An 8,822-nucleotide genomic window follows, 5' to 3' on the forward strand; every position below is an offset into this window, starting at 1 on the left:
CCACCACCACTACCACCACCACCACCACCACCACCACAGCCATCATCACCGACCACGCCGCCTCCACCTCCACCTCCGCCTCCATCGTCAGGCTCGTTGACCACATGAACCCCGAAATAGTCACATATGGGGAGTATTCTAATGGACAACTTGAAGTCATAGTAAATACGAATGAAACATGTTTTGAATCACCAATCGACAACAGTGTCAACTGGCTGATTCCAATCACCAATAATAATAATAGGAAGAAGATGAATAAGAGGAAGATAAATCCTGATGGTGTGCACGCAGAGGAAGAGGTACTATTAACTCCAGTTGTCTCTCCTATGGTCTCTTCTCCGTATACAGGGGGGACACCTGATTGAATTCCTTTAGCATCATCTTCATCTACTCCTTGGGAAGCCAAAGAGGTAGTCTCTCAACCACAGGACCCATCTACCCCCCAGTATCTCTAATCAAGTGAATATCACGGCGAATTCAAGCACTGGCATTGCTTTTAGTTACCATATACCATACTAAACACCGATGAGAGAGCTCATTGCACACACACAGCCAACACAAGAGTTCATTGCCAGCATATATGAATCTGTATATATTTGTAGATGTTTGTATATATTTGTATGTAATTATATTTATATCTATATTTTTTTATATGTTTTATATATTTGTATATTTCTTATCTTTATATATATGTATGTGTGTAAATGAATTAACTATATAACAAAAACTAAATAAACTTATAATTTATAAGTTTTGTTTTCTCTCTCCTAACCTTTCTCGGAAGATTTTATGGAATTGAAAATAAAATAAAAATAAAAATTAAAATATAAAATAAAACAATAATTTATATAGATTTACAATAATAGGTAAAAAGACAAGTGGAAATTATAATATTAATAATAATAATAACAATAATATTAAATATTATTACTATTTTAGTTTTATTTTATTTTAATTTTTAATTTTTTTTTTTTTTTTTTTTTTTTTTTTTACTTTTTTAAGCCTCGGAGTATAAGCAAGAAAATTTTTAACATGCTAATATGGTCTCTCATGGGTCCATCGACTTGCTTTACACCCACATGACACTGTCTTATAACGTTCTTGGATGTAGCAAAAGCCATTGTCGGTCACCCTGCGATATATAAGGAAGCTGTTTAACATGGTAGTGTGGCCTCCCACTGGTCTTCAACCGGTGAAAAATGAAAAGAAAATATCGACTCACCTTACACGTACACAAAAGAAAAAACACTGTCTTACAACACTGTTGGATGTAGCAAAACCCATTGTCTGTCACCCTGAGATGCAAAGAGAGCTGTTAAGAGACAGCAAGCGAAGGCATGTTTCGTATAAAGGAGGTCCTGGGGTCACTCGATCTCAGTTTGTCAGGTTAGGATGTACAGATAACACGAGTATAGCCGAGAGTTTCTTCAGATAAGGTGGGTATAGGCAACACGATCTCCTATCACTCATTTCTCTATGAATTAAACATATGGTAGCCCTTTATTGGTCCAGTTGATTTGCTGATGATTGTCAAATTCATAATTTAACTTCTTACTCTGTATATTATCCTCACCATCTTCACTCCCTCCCCCCACACCCTCTTTTTTCCCGATTTTTTCACACCTATCTCTTTCTGTCTCTCTCTCTCTCTCTCTCTCTCTCTCTCTCTCTCTCTCTCTCTCTCTCTCTCTCTCTCTCTCTCTCTCTCTCTAGCATATATCATGTGTAAAATCAATGTTTCATATTTCTTACCTTTTTTTTTTTTTTTTTTTTTTTTTTGTACAGATTGCTGTCATCGAACACACCAGGAAAAATATTAAGACATTATAATACAAAATAAAAAAGAAATATGGCAGGAATAAATCACAACTCGACATCTTTGGAAACTAACATGTTCACCGACTTCCAGCGTTCCGTGATAGCTGCAGCTGAGAATAAGTGGGATAACATATATGATTTGTGCAAGCCTCCCACTGTATGCTTCATGAAGCATATAGCAGAATGGGTGTCAAGTGGGGGTAATGACACCGATTTGGTTGATATATTGAACGACAATGACTCATTATTCAGCGAAGTGGACAAAGAATATAAGCCACTGTTTCTTATGTGTGTTAACATGGCGATGATGATGCTGATGAGATGGGAAAAACTTTTTGGAAATCATAGTATTTAGGTATTGTAGACCTGACACGATTGGTACAGGGAGAAGATTTAACCACATGAATAACTTTTCTCTCCTCCTTCATTGCTTTGGTCCGTCTCTTATAATGCTTGTATATGAGAAACTAGTTCATGAAACCACTGACTCGCCCCAAAAAGTTGAGTCATACCTAACTCACGAATACCATGGAGATATCACTCAGGTCTGTCACAGAGGCAAGACTTTTGAGCGTTCCAAAGTTTCTTATGAGCTCTTCAGATCAGCAGTACGAATGATGGAAGTAGGTGCCACATCTGAATCGTCTTCCACTCCGCATTGCTTCGGCGATGTTGACAAGAATGCTTAGGGTAGATAATCCACTTATGAATTCTTGTTTCCTAGCAGCTACAAGCAACTCCAATTCCGACGACATCCATACGGCCGCCCATGTCGGGAAAGATCAATATAAACTCCTGTTCTTCCATTTTGGATCCGGTAGACAGACCATTTCTAGCATATCTTGGGCATCTTGAAGAGAAGAACTTATGAAGGTAATAACATCCTGGTTACCTATTATAGATTACGATATCATTGGCGGAACAGTAAATGCATTGTTGAAGAACATGAAATACGAGGGATCCCTTGATTTACAATATACGATTAGGAACTTATGGAGAAAAGTCAATTCTCGCTGGTCAGATCAAAATGGTCGATTCTTATGAAGAGAGTCGATAGAACCGTACTCTCCAATATCGATGTGGTCTTGGCTACCATATACATCTGCGAGAGTAGCTGTCATACCCTGGACTACATTCTAGAGCGTGTTCAGTTCAGCCCAGTTGAATTGAAGATTATAGCCACATATGCCGCTGACAACCCATGTGTCATATCTACGTTAAATAGGCGATACAATGGCTAGCAAAGGTTCCGATCACCCCTTGTGGCTCACCCATCTTACATTATGCAATCGTCGAAGAGTTACCCAACTTTGCCGGCCTGCTTCAAGTCCAGGCGATCAGGAGCAATCTGAATGTAATAAATTGGCTTGGGATTACGCCTCTTATGACTTGCTGCCAATATGGGTCCCGTTACCAATACTTCAGGTCTCTACTGGAAGCCGGAGGTGAATTGAACTTCATGACCTCCTGGAGGGAGACTATCTTTCATTTCATGGCAACGATATTAGAAGTGGTGATTGTTTGTTGAAAATCTTAGATGAATGGAAAGGGGTCACAATACCTGACGTGGAAGTTAGGCGAGAACAAGACAACATGACGGCTCTACAGCTAGCCCTCAAAACATGTAACTTTGAAATGGCTAAAAACTTGATGGAACGGTTTGGTGCCTCGGCCTCTTCTCTATACGCATTGCACTCTGGCATCAACACGGCAGACATGATGTTACTAAGACTGAACACGGACGCCCTGACACTAATCAAGAAATATACCGCGACTATACCCTCATTTATTAGAATACTTTTTGAGTATTATGAAAGGGAAGCTAGATGATGAAGTAACATGTGATATGTGTGAATTGCCCGATAAGGTATGGCCAGCGTTCAGGGAGCCAAGGAAACTGTTGAACCGCCTATATCATTTCCCTATCGATTGCCCCCTAAATATGGATTTAATTGAAACGTATATGAAACAGTTTGGTTCATTTGGATATACCACAAATTCAACTAGAGCTGAGGCGATCAGCAGTGGAGTTGATGCAGATGAATTGCAATGTGCCATATGTCTCGAAAAAATGGACGATCACTATTATACATTGTGCTCCCACAGATTTCACTCGAGGTGTCTAAGAACTTGGCTTGTGGAAAAAAGTACATGCCCTATGTGCAGATCAAAAGATATAGGCACGCCTCCGTCCATTAAAGTTAATCATAGACCAGAAAAACCTCTCCTAAATGAGCGATGTGTAGTGCATCCCGTGTCACTACCACCACCATACAAGTACATAAAGACTTGCACCAATAACCACCTCTGTCGGTATAAACTTCACGGTTCATCTTTTGTGCCGATGGAGTATGAAGTTGGGGGAAAGTGGATAGAGGAGAGCATGATGTGATCACCCATACGAGGAGATGGAGTCTGAGAATCCATATTTTTTTTCCCGAAGAACGTATCAAAGAGATAAACCAGGAGAGACAAAGAGACACACACATATATATATTGATATTGCCCAGTATGGTTAGTTATCATACTGATGCAGTAGAGAATGGAACGGCTCCTCAGAAAATGTTTTACAAAAAAAGGGAGAAGCAAGGACATTCTGGACATGAGAAAGTCCCAAGACATAATATTTAATGTTCTTCAAGGGACATGTCGGCTTAATAAGAGTTCACCAACAATTGAAATGGCCATGAATGCAATCAGAAATAATGATGAACATCTAAGTGATATTCTTGAAAGGCTAACTTTTCGCCATCGGAACTCAAGACTTTGGCCACCTTTGCTGCTGATAATCCAATGGCCATCCGTGGGAAATGACAAAACAACATGGCTGGCTGGCAAGAGTTCCTGTTACTTTCCCACCGGGTTGACTATCCTCCATCTCGCTATCTCTGAAAGGCTCCCAAATTTTGCAGAATTGTTGAAAGTACAGACAATCAGTGGGTAACCTGAATTCTATAGATATGAGCGGTCAGACCCCAATAATGGCGGCCTGTAAAGAAGGCCGAAGGAATTACTTCAATGACCTTTTAATGGCTGGGCTAAAGTCGATCTAATGACCTTTGATATGGAGACCATCTACCACTTCCTTATAGATAACAGCGAGAGTGAAGAAAAACTCTTCGATCTCTTCAACCATAGCGAGATTACATTGCCTGATGTCGAGATACGACGAAGAGAGATAAAAAGACAGCCCTCCAGTTAGCGCTGTATAGCAGAAGGTTGGAACAGCCAAGTGTCTTATGCAATACTTTTCTGCCTCTGCATCGACCCTTTATGGAGAATCAACAGCTCTAAATACAGCAGATATGGTTCAGATATGGAGAGACGATCATGCCAGCGATGAGATATATGACTGCACTGGCACTGAACCATCGCTAATCAGAATGGCATATGCGATAATCGATGACGGTGCATCTTTCGATTCTTACCTGAGTCGTTGGATCAGTAAGAAGTTCGCCACCTCATTTTTAAAGAAAAGAGGAACCTACCAAATATGCAAGACGAATGCTACAAAAAAAGAAGCGCTGGATAGCGAATACAGCGATGGTGACGTTAAGTGTGGCATCTGTCTAGAATGTCTGGATGATCATCATCGAACTGTCTGTTCCCATAGATTCCATCCAGAGTGTCTGAACATATGGGTGCGCGGATATCAGGCAAATTGTCCAATATGCAGATCACCAGATGTGTCCCTTGTTCCGCCCGTATCCGGCTCTCCGTTTATGCTACCGGATAGACCTGAAACTCCCCGCCTGAATCATAGACCGGTCATTTGTCCCTCTAGATTACAGTTCCCCTATTCATCCAGGGTGGTAGCTGATAATCAGAAGCAGAACGTTGTTCATGTCTACAAATATGAAGGTCTTCCCTTCGAGAACACTGAGTACCTCGTTGATGGGGTATGGAAGTGTGAAACTGATATATGATAATAAACAGGTGATAATTAACCTTTATATGGGTCCATTTTCTAAATACACAATATGATCATATATGTTGATGTATACGAATATAAATATAAATTACTGTCATGGCACAATTGTATATGTTTGTTTTGTTTTTTTATTACCTAAACTTGCAGCTACACTGAAAATACTGTATATGCAATAAACTATCTCATATTCAAGTCGTATGAAAGTGGGAAGTGAACCCTCTTCTGCATTTGGTCGTTCAAAGCCACACAAGAGACAAATGAGCTCTCGTGTTGGGTGCAGTGATGTCTCTCATTGCTCGGATGTGTGAGCGTGAGCACTTCCATCGAAAGGTCATGCAATGAACTCTCTCCTCTCTTCCTCTCATGTGTGCATGCAAACCGAATGCAGCCTTTTTATTTTTCAAATGAGCTCTGGCATGGACGTGTTAAGCGAGATGAACGATGTCCGTGAACGTTCCAGGGATCCTCGATAGGCCGCACTGACTTGTCATATGAAGACATCTAACACGCCAATGGAAGCCCTTCACGGGCCGTTGGACGGTCCAGTGAGCATCCATTGACTCGCTTTAAACGGTCAAAACGCTGTCTTACGACGCTCTCGAACGTAGCAAGCAAGACCGTTTGGCGTGTAAAGGTGCGTGTGTGTGCAATGAGCTCTGTCATGCAATGAATTTTATTCTCTCGTCCTCTCATGTGTGAACGCAAACCCAATTATGAAGTAGGTGATTGTATGCTGCAATGGGTGGGACCGCATTACCGTGTCACGTGCATAAATGATGTCTCATTAGAAGGCTCAAAGAGCGTCCATCGACTCGCTTTACACGCACAGAACGCTGTCTTAATATGCTCTCGGACATAGGAAGAAAGACCGTTGGGCATGTAAAGCGGGACGAAGGATGTCCGTGCACACTCCAATGACCCGCGAGAGGCCGCATTAACGTGTCATATGTAGTCATCTAACACGCTAATGGAAGACTTTCACGGGCCGTCGGACGGCCCAATGAGCGTCCATCAACTCGTTTTAAGCGGTCAGAACGTTATCTTACGACGCTCTTGGACATAGCAATCAAGATCGTTGGGCGTGGAAATGTGTGCATGCACCTTGTGTGTGCAATGAGCTCTCTCATTGACAGGTCACACGAAGTGGGTAATGAACTCTCGTGTTGTTTGTGTATGTGTGCATACACGTTATGTGTGCAATGGTCTCTTTCATTGACAGGTCGTATTGGGTGCAGTGCTCTCTCTCTTTGTCAGAACGTGTGAGTGTGAACACTTCCACTGACAGGTCATGTGAAACATGCAATGAACTCTCTTCTCTCTTCGTCTCACGTGTGCACGCGAACCCGATGCAACCTTTTTTTCCAATAAGCTCTGCAATGAACTCTCTTCTCTCTCCGTCTCATGTATAAACACAAACCCAATTCAGCCTTTTTTTTTTCTCTCCAATGAGCTCTGTCACTGCCAGGTTATATGAAGTAACCGAGAACGTCGTAAGACAGCGTTATGACCGTTTAAAGCAAGTCGTTGGACGCTCACTGAGCCGTCTGACGGCCGTTGAAGCTCTTCCATCGGCGGGTTAGACGACTTCATATAATACGTCAATGCGGCCTATCGCAGGTCATTGGAACGTGCACGGACATCCTTCGTCTCGCTTTACATGCCCAACGGACCTGCTTACTACGTCCGAAAGCGTGTTAAGACAGTGTTCTGTGCGTGTAAAGCGAGTCAATGGCCTCTCATTGAGCAGAGAAGAGAGTTCATTGCATGACAGAGCTCTTTGCACAGACACACACACAACCACACACACACACACACACACACACACACACACACACACACACACACACACACACACACACACACACACACACAGCACACCACACACACACACACACACACACACACACACACACACAGCACACAGACACACACACACACAGACACTACGTCTTGCTTTATACGCCCAACGGTCTTGCTTGCTACGTCCGAGAGCGTCGTAAGACAGCGTCAATGAGAGAGCTCGTTGGCGAAGCTGAATTGGTTGTATATACAACATACATACACACATGATATGTAGAGATAAAGAGAAGAGAGAACATTGCATGACAGAGCTCACGTCCATGTGCGTCGTAAGACAGCGTTCTGAGCGTTTAAAGCGAGTTGATGGACGCTCACTGCGCCGTCCGACGGCCCGTGAAGGGCTTCCATCGGGTTGTTCCATGACTTCATATGACACGTCAATGCAGCCTATCGCGCGTCATAGGACGTGCACGAAAATCATTCATCTCGCTTTACACGCCCAACGGTCTTGCTTGCTACGTCCGAGAACGTCATAAGACAGCGTTCTGTGCGTTGATGGACGCTCATTGATCAAATATGCACGTGACGTGGTAATGCGGCCCTGGTCATTGCAGCATGCAATTCCTTCTTCATACAACCATGCACACATATGAGATAGAGAGATAGAGAGCTCATCGCATGTTTCATACGACCTGTCAATGAGAGAGCTCGTTGACGAAGCTGCATTGGTTGTGTATACAACATGCATACACACATGATCTGTAGATAGAAAGAGAAGAGAGTTCATTGCATGACAGAACTCACTGCACACAAACACATTGCTTCATATGACCTGTCAACGAGAGGAATATTTGCACAAACACACATACAGACACACACAACGTGCATGCACACATACGCATCCTTCGTCTCGCTTTACATGCCCAACGGTCTTGCTTGCTACGTCCGAGAGCGTCGTAAAACAGCGTCAATGAGAGAGCTCGTTGGCGAAGCTGAATTGGTTGTATATACAACATACATACACACATGATATATAGAGAGAAAGAGAAGAGATAATATTGCATGACAGAGCTCACGTCCATTTGCGTCGTATGACAGAGTTCTGAGCGTCTAAAGTGAGTCGATGGATGCTCAATGCGCCGTCCGACGGCCCGTGAAGGGCTTCCATCGGCGTGTAGATGACTTCATAAAGCGGGAATGCGGCCCCACACACTGTCATTAAACATGCATTACTTCTTATACAACATGCACACATGAGAAAAGAAAAGGAAAG

Source organism: Penaeus monodon, unplaced genomic scaffold, assembly GCF_015228065.2.
Source record: "Penaeus monodon isolate SGIC_2016 unplaced genomic scaffold, NSTDA_Pmon_1 PmonScaffold_3768, whole genome shotgun sequence".
Lineage (NCBI taxonomy): Eukaryota > Metazoa > Arthropoda > Malacostraca > Decapoda > Penaeidae > Penaeus > Penaeus monodon.